This window comes from Branchiostoma belcheri, unplaced genomic scaffold (assembly GCF_001625305.1).
Source record: "Branchiostoma belcheri isolate BF01 breed outbred unplaced genomic scaffold, Haploidv18h27 scaffold101, whole genome shotgun sequence".
Lineage (NCBI taxonomy): Eukaryota > Metazoa > Chordata > Leptocardii > Amphioxiformes > Branchiostomatidae > Branchiostoma > Branchiostoma belcheri.
The window spans coordinates 1,029,395-1,038,338 of NW_017802392.1; the positions used below are offsets into that span (position 1 = coordinate 1,029,395).

General features: G+C 43.4%; 1 long non-coding RNA gene across 1 annotated transcript; it reads right to left on the minus strand.

Annotated features, from left to right (window-relative positions):
- Positions 1-2,859: 2,859 nt before the first annotated feature.
- LOC109474237 lies at positions 2,860-6,772 on the minus strand. The gene is made up of 3 exons (XR_002140467.1): positions 6,654-6,772; positions 3,680-3,733; positions 2,860-3,484 (listed from the first exon to the last, which is right to left on the minus strand). It is a non-coding gene; the product is annotated as an uncharacterized LOC109474237 (long non-coding RNA).
- Between the last annotated feature and the right edge of the window lie 2,172 nt (positions 6,773-8,944).

An 8,944-nucleotide genomic window follows, 5' to 3' on the forward strand; every position in this document is an offset into this window, starting at 1 on the left:
TCTCTTGCCGTTTCCCATCTTTAAGGTTTTGTCTTTACGTTTCTGCATTTTTGGTGAGAACCAAGGCCGATTGGAAGTCCTTGTCGTCGCACCTCCCATTTGGCTGGCTATCAGTGACCACGGACAGCAACGTCTTTTTCCTATGTGATGTTTAAACAAGGGACAGTCTGCCTGGACTTTCCCTTGGTTGCATTATTGCAACCATATATAAGTATCTTTCTGTTGACACTGTCTGGTTGTCGTAGCAATATAACATACACAATGTGTGAGGCTTGTATTATTACGTTGTCGTGAATAGACATCTGTCAACAGCATCGTATTTTTTGAAACATGAAATCAAGACATAATGACCCAACAGCTGCTCATCCTGGAGGATAATCGATGTCGACCACTTACTGGTTGATATTGATAACTGGCTCGTCTTGGATGTTATTATTATTCGGTCAGATAAAAGCGATATTGGTACTTTTAACTCAAAAAAAATCTACCATGTCCGTCACCAACATTAGTTTCTAGATTGAGTCTGTTGTCTTTGCAAAAAAAAATATCTGAAACGGCCAGAAATGTTTTGTGCTGTGATATTTGATACCTTGAAGCATCTGTTCATCGTCAACATTTTTCACTCCTAACATTACCGTTGCCTTTCGGCCGTACGTTCGTGCATCCCCATGAATCTTTAGTTATGGGAAGTCTTAGGCAACCAGTAATATAAAAATGATAAACACTTTAGCAGCCAGTGGCTGTTCGTTCGGGACACAAAATGGTCTGGAATTCTTTTATACGACTGTTTACACAAGTCTACCTCCTTCCTGGATGCAAAAAGAAAAGGTATTTTTTTCTAAGTTTGTTGAATAGCTCATAGCCTTTGAAATTGTCCGCCAGTTATATCAGCTCCTGTGCACTTATGTATTATTGATCACTGTTCTTTGTTGATATCATTTCCAAAGCTGTGTTTCCAGCAGTCTTCTGCTTCTTAGATATCTTCTGCTTAGTAGTTGCTAAATCAAGAACACGTTCAATATCCTCCAGACATAAAGCCTTTTGCCACTGTTCACGGCCTTTCCCTATATTTGTCGAGATATCGTAAGTCATTGCTTGTAGAAAGTTCTCTTTGCAGCCCATACGCACTGTTTCTGCTGTCCTTTTAATCATATTTTGGTGTTGCCTAATTCACTTTTTAAGTGTTGAACAATCGCACATATTCTCATTTTCTTTTCTTTTGATCCATCTCTAAAATATATGATAATGCGGTAGCGGATGGTAAAACTCAAAGTGTAGCAAACAACTCCTCGCGGTCACTGGCGTCCGCCATGGCTTGGGTTCGGCTTGGGTTTCGCGTTAACCGTAAACTGCCGAAAAATCCAGCGTTGAGAGTAAAAGAGACGCAGTATTTGTCGAAGTTGAAGAAGATACACTGAGAGACTTAAGTTGCTAAATATTTGATGAAAAACTCGTTAGTGACACTAATAAACTTATCTTAGCAGGAGCGTGGTGTCAGCGTGACCTGCTCCGCTGCCATCTTGGACAATTACAATGTACACGTCTGCTTCCACGGTGCAGTAGTCGTTCACCACTCTCCCTCCCTTCACCAACAGGCGGTTAGTACCAGGCAGGTCTGCGGTCCGGTCCACGAGAAGCAGTCCACACAGGTAACACGGTTTCACACCTCGGGTTTACCGCCAATTTTCAGGACTAAAACGACCGGTGAGAGGGGAGGCCCCGGTTGTTCTGCCTGTAACCTATGTACTCTATGGAGAGAACTTCTATGTGACCCTGGCAAAATATGCCATTTATCTATCATGGCTCAGATATAAAGATAATCCAGAATTACTTAGAAAACACAAAGTTTGACATATATTTACCACCTAGAAACAAGACGTACACAATATTAGTTTGTAGTCTCATATATGTTTGCTACGTCAGTGTATGTACTGTATGTTCATTTCCAACATGACTGATTGTAAAAGTTAATACGCTGTACAATTAGTAGTGATTAACCCTTAAGTTCCCAGCATGATGTAATAATTGCCTCCGGGGAAGCAGACATCCTTCCGCGGAAGGGCTTTGTAAGAGATTAGGATTTTCAGTGAGGAAACCACATAATGTTTGAGCAGATCTGGTTTCCTAGGCCATGTCATTTCGATTCAATGTGGGTAGAACTGAGAGCCCCGATTCTGTTCACCAATGGACGATGGCATTTTATGTCAAAGCAGATGAAAGAGAAGGCACGAGGTGTCAGTCTCTTTAGCTTTGGGATGAACAGGCGCACGGTATGGAGGAACGCTTGGTTGTGGAGGAGAAGTATTTTACATTGACATCTTCTTCAGCGGGGAGGTGAGACAGGAGCTGGATTTCGACTAGAGGAGATAGGTTCTGTGACGTGTGGAGGCTCTGTCTCATGCAACAGTTAGAGTAACAAGGGTAACGCGATAATCACAGCACATTGTCATCAAGAGGGGAGCTATTTCCGGAGACCGTGGATTTGACCACTTTTCGTGGTGAAATCCTCGGCCGAGAAGGGACTTAGTCATAACGCCGCCGTAGCAGAATTTATGACTAAGTTCCCCCACGGCCGAGGACTTCACCACTAAAAGTGGTCAATTCCACGGCAACGGACTTAGAAATAATAATCACCGTCCGGCCGTGGAATTGACCACTTTTCTTGGTGAAATCCTTGGCCGAGAAGGGACTTAGTCATAACGCCGCCGTAGCAGAATTGATGACTAAGTTCCCCCACGGCCGAGGATTTCACCACTAAAAGTGGTCAATTCCACGGCAACAGACTTATCGTCATTGAGAAGCAAGTTTATTTTGAAACAACCCATACAACTGTTCAGATCATGTTCTGCAAATTGTATAATTGTATAGCACTATATTAACAGTCGTATCCAGTTTTATCAACTATACAGTTAACATGGTCATACGATCAGTCCATTCAGTTACGATCAGTCCATTCAGTTCAATTCCTGTTTTATCGCGAAAGAGCTGCACAAAAGTCAAGTTCTTTTTAATTTATAATGCTTCGCTATTTACATCGGCGTGTACGGCACTTTCGGCACGCGAGTCCTCTTCTCCGCCGGAGTCGCCATAACATGCGCGGGTCGCCGCCTCCGCTTTCTCCGGCGGATGACTGGACTCTCCTCGTCGTCACTGTCGGTGTCGTTGGTGGGTTTGGGGTCCGTCGAGTCGTTGTCGACTTCGATGGTGACGTCGTCATCAGATGAGCTGGAGTCGTCATCACACGAGCCGGGGGAGTCGTCATCAGATGAGCTGGTCGAGTCTTCATCAGATGAGCTGGTCGAGTCGTCATCAGATGAGCTGGAGAAGTTGTCATCAGACGAGTCGGGGGCTTGTGTGGGGCACTGCTGGTTGGGATCGATGTTCGTGCGCCTAGGGTGTCCACCTTTGTAGTATGTGTTAGGGTCGAACCCCGTCTCGGCGATGGCACACTTCACTACTGTCTGCAGGATCCGCTGCCACTCACCTGGAAGTTAGGCACGTGTCTTACTAACAATGGAATCGATACAAGTATTGCAATAACAATAAAACAGTTATCTTATCGTCGATGAATGGTTCGATCCCTACTTTCAATTCCTCACCTGTTTAACTTTTATCAAGCACAATGACTTTTACACACACAAAAGACACATATTATATGGATACATGGTCAATATCTCACCTCAGATGCCTGTTGCTTTCCGCCTGCATTTGGTCTTGATGTCAAACATCACCCCTGCAAAAATTGTGACAGAAGGTCATTATAAATGGTATATATTTGTTTAGTTAACTGAAGGTTAGATAAAAACTCTTTGCAATGCTGGACATTATTAGCAAGAGACACGAACAATCTGTGTATTTTTTTACATGCCAACAATTCTTCATTGTGAACAAGATTATTTATTGTGGGCATGTATCTTTTTATTTTACATTTTATCTTACTACACAATGAAAAAATTTAAACACATAGTGGTGACGCACTCAGCAGAATTCTTATATTCACGTCACCACCTTATTCCCTGGTAATATTCTAATTCTAATAATGGAGTATAGCGTGTGTCGAATCTTTTCTCGAGTTGCTGTATATTGTCGGTTCAAGCTCTTATCTGTTGTGTTTGTTGTCTGTGCTCATTGTCACTTCTGTGGGGGGGAGCAGTTTTCCCTATCAAAGCCAGAATAGTTGGTACTTGTGCCAACTCGTTAAAAAAGTTTTTTTTTTTTTACATTTTCAACATCCCAACACAGCGTGTACTAAAAACCCATACAATTTCCGTGCAGCAGAAATGTCTGACGCGCAACAGAGAAGCGCGGCACGGAACCACGTGGGATAGTACGGAGAGTTGTAAGTTTTGAATGAGACACCCTGCTCAAAAACTGTAACTCTGTAACTATGGGATCTAGGAATGAACTGAGATGTTTTGGTTCATGTTCTAAAGCAAGCATCAATCCAACTAAAAGGACAATCTCTAACCTGAACCTTTCAGCACCTGGCAAATTTATGACTGTCATGCAGATAACACCGACGGAATAATCGTTTCTACGCTTGAAAGGTTGAAACCAATCTACGTTCATCATCAGTGCATGGTTTCTGGGAGCTGAAAGGAAATCTCCCAATTACATTTAGCGAAATCTTACCAAACTTTTCCTTCAGAAACGTCTCCAAACAACCCAGCCTGAGATACATTTCGTTCCCTCCATGCTTCACACTTGTCTTTGAAACCCTGTTTCTGTACAAACACTTCAAGCGTCTCAATAATACTTTTTTGAAACTTTTAAAGGATAAAATACTTTTCTTTTAGAAACTGATGGTCTGACCCGATGTAACGGTATTATATTTTGCGTTCCTTTTCTCACCCTTCGTATGTTATCACAGCGCCTTGTACAGTATCAGTTTTATACAGCCGATCCATGGGAAATAGCTTACAACATTTAGGATCCGGACAGATGCAAAACTTCTAAAAGTTATCTCTGCCGATTCCTAACAGTTTCCATGTCATATACAAAGACGATAAGCCCCTCAAACATTGTGTATCTATACCTAATGCCTCAAACACAGGATACAGGAATGACATGAGGTGTTCTAAATTATTGTCACTTCTGTGAATGTGAGCCTGCCGTATCACTAAAAACGTTAAGAGCCATGTTAAACACGGTAACGATAGGGTCGGGTCTCGCAACTTTTGTCTAGGGCTTCGCCGCCTTTACTGCAGAACTGTACAAGTTCCTTAAGAGCTGCTGTTCCTCGTCCGAACCACCCCATTCTTCCTCACCCTCACTGCTACCGTTGTATGTGTCGTCTTCCTCGGACCTATGGATATCGCTTTCTTCCTGCAGAACGGAATGATAGATAGCTATGAGCCTTTCCTGGTTAATTTGTAACCAGTTTACCAACCGAATACCGCATACCTTGCCTCGCGGAGGGGTTTCAGTTTGGATTTGGGGTTTTGAATAATATTTGCTTGTTTTGTAATATGAGAAAAAAAAAAACGATCAAAGCAAGAAAAAGCGAACTGGCAGACGGTCACATGTCTCGTTACACTTATAATCATGAAGGTTAATAAGTGACTGGTAGCCTCTTCTTCATGTAAAGAGCTTTGATGTTGAGGACTGCAGTTGATTCCTCAGCTTTCTTGGTCTTGTAGGGTGTTCGCCCCTTGCCAAAGCTGCTAGCATCCCCTCCGTTGTCAGCGACTGCGACTGCGGTGAAGAATCGTCAGGGGCGACCAGTACCTTCTTCTGGCATCTGAATTGAAACCAACTCTACAAAGAAATCGTCTTCGAGAACAAAATCTTCCTTACTTTGCATTACCTTCTTGACCTCAGAAAGTATGAGCTCAGGGTTCATGTCGGATTTATTCACAAGTTTAGTGGAAATTGGTTTGTCGAGGCTTTTGGAGTTAATTACAATACGCATCTTGTCGTTGTCTTCAAGCTCCCTACCAACATGATCAATCATTGCATCAAACATGTCATGTGAAACCTCTTGAACATCAGTATCATTCAAGCGTCCGTCCTGCGGTATTGACGCACGCATGGTGACCTGGTTAGCGTTGAATTTCTTGTTAGGGACTTGTCTAACTTCTTCTATTCTGAAGTACTGTTGTGAGTTTGCGGGTTCTTTATTTTCCTGCTCAATCTCGACGTCTTGGTTCTGTCCTACATTTGCATCGCTAAACTCCTCTTCTTTCCAGTCAACACCTTCTAAGTCTACTGCCCCTAACCCTAATTGCGGCTGACTATCGTGTACAACTTGACTCTGCGTAAAATCGGATTCCCAATCTATTCCTTCTAAATCTAAACCTACGAGCCCTACCCCAGACTGTGGTTGGCTACTGTTTGAGAGAGAAAGAGATACAATACACACCATAAATAACTAGAACTAAGCGCGTTTAACGTGGAACTATACAAAAACATTCTACCCGTTACCCTCGATTTGTATGTAATCAAAAATATGCTAACACTACGAATCTACATGTTTGGGAGAAACTCTGCGCAGAACGAACATTCGTTTGGGGACCTAATCAAGAAATAGAGAAAACATATAGCGACATAAGCAAACTTAGATATTAACGGGCAAATACGAAACGCGACAAACTCAAAACTCCTTAGGCTAACACAACCATTATCACACTACCAGTAAGAATATTTTTACTCACTTTTGGGATGTCTCGGGTTGCGTGTACCAGTCCCCCTCACTCCTGTCTTGGGACCAGCTTATGGCTTGCAGGTCGTCCTCCAGTCCGAAGTCTTCGTCTGTCGCCAGAATCACCTTCCGGCACCAGCGGTCCTGGGTAAATGTAGTCAATTGTATTCTTAACATGTGTACGAGGGGTGATCCAAAAGTTGTCGGCCTCTCCCAAAAAACGTAATGGCAGAAAATTTTTTCTTGCACTATTTTTTAACATAACTTTAATGCACTTGGTCTAGTGATGTTCCAGCTTTCCTTTCCCTTGTGGAAGAATATTTCGTCTGAAGCCCTTAAAAATGCCTAAGCCACATCAATGACGCCATCATCACCATGAAAACGTTGACCACGTAAGTGGAACTCCAGTTTAGGAAACAGGTAGAAGTCCCACGCTGCTAGGTCAGGTGAATAGGAAGAGTGGGGTAAGACTTCAAAGCTACATTCGTTTGCTGCTGTCACTGACCCCTGTGCTGTGTGGACATGTCCATTGTCAGCAGATCAACTCGGAGCTTTTCTCCCCTTTTCTCTGTGATTGTTGCCCTCAACTGTCGCAATTCTGGTGCACAGTACACCCCATTGATGGTTTGACCCTTTTGCAGGTAGACAATAATGATTACCCCCTCACTGTCCCAGAAAACAGAGGCAAAAACCTTTTCAACGGGTAAAACTCGCTTGGGATGCTGGGAACCGTTTTCCATCAATTATTTGCTCTGCTGTTTTGATTCGGGGTGAAACTGGTGAACCCATGTCTCATATTGGGTGACAAATCGTTTGAGTAAGTTGCCTTCATGGAATAAATTCGTTCCTTGAAATGTCCAGCCTTTTTAACGTGTGATGTTCAGACAACATTCTAGGCACCCATCATGCAGACAGGTTTCTCATCCCCAGGATGTACGACAAAACATTGTGAACTGTACCACAAGTCAGGGCAAAGACATGTTGGACAGTCTCACATCTGTCATTTACTACCATGTGATGGATGACCTCAACTGGATTGTCCATGGTGCTGATTTGTGGCATCCTAACATATGTTCATCTTTAGTGCTCTTCTTGACGCGCTTAGAGCTAGCAACCCAGTTCGTTGTGGTTAAATAAGAAGGGGAGTCATCACCAAGTGACTTGATCAAGTCTTTATGGATTTCCCTAGAAGACATAGCTTTTTATCGATACACTTGATGACAGCACACGCTTCTGGTGAGGCCATTTTGTGATTTGCCCTCACCCGCCCCATTTTCACGGGACGTCACGTGCTAAATTAATGAATGTAAAAATTTGCATTTTTGTGGGCAGTGATGTAAGACGTCATAGTATACAGTTATACCAAAGAATACGCGTTTGACCCCTATTTTTTAGGTGAGGCCGAGAACTTTTGGATCACCCCTCGTATGTACAATCAGTGGGTATTGCTCACTACAGCACATTAGGCCACACCGATTTAATTTTATGGATGACATCCGCGCGCGCATTGATTTTCGCCCGATCTCAAAAAAAAAAAAAAAAAAGATCACGTATTCCGAGGCTCTGGCCTGGCTTTAGGCCTGGGTAGTGCATGGTGGTGATAACTCTGGTTGACGGCAGCCAGGCTACCGAAGCTCCAAGACTCAAGAACTCAGTACATACGTACAGCAGTGTCGGTTCATATATTCCGCAAAAATCCAGCATGTGTCGGCCTATCGTATACGTCGCTATGTAATGCGCCAAATTCACAATACCAGGTTTGTATTCCTGTGGTTTTGTAGCATTTTTATTTTTGGCCGGATTTTTATTTTTTTCGCCCGCGCGCACTAGTTTGGGGGTCTTCAGAGGATGTCATCCATAATATTAAATCGGTGTGGCCTTATATAAAAAAACAAAACAAAAGAAAAACTGACTCCACTGTACTTCATCTCCATCCTCCGGCGTTTCCTCGACTGCTTCCTCATCTGTCACCAGGTCCGGCAGGTCCGGCAACTCCAGGGTAAATTGAGTCAGCTGACTCCACGCTACGTCGTCGACCTCGTCCCCCCCGACACCCTCCTGGGTGAACGGAGTCAGCTGGCTCCATTCTATGTCGCGTCCTTCTTCTTCTTCAGCCGTTTCTTGTGTAAAAGACTGAGACCACTGGACGCCATGAAGGTCTACCCAAGGCGAATCGCCTTCCCGCGGCTCGTCCTGCGCCCAGTTGATGTTGTCCAGATCTAGCGAAGCAAGGATCTCTTCGTAGCGAGACCTAGTATACAAAATATAAAGAAATATTGTGAATAAATACAGGATATCGAAGTG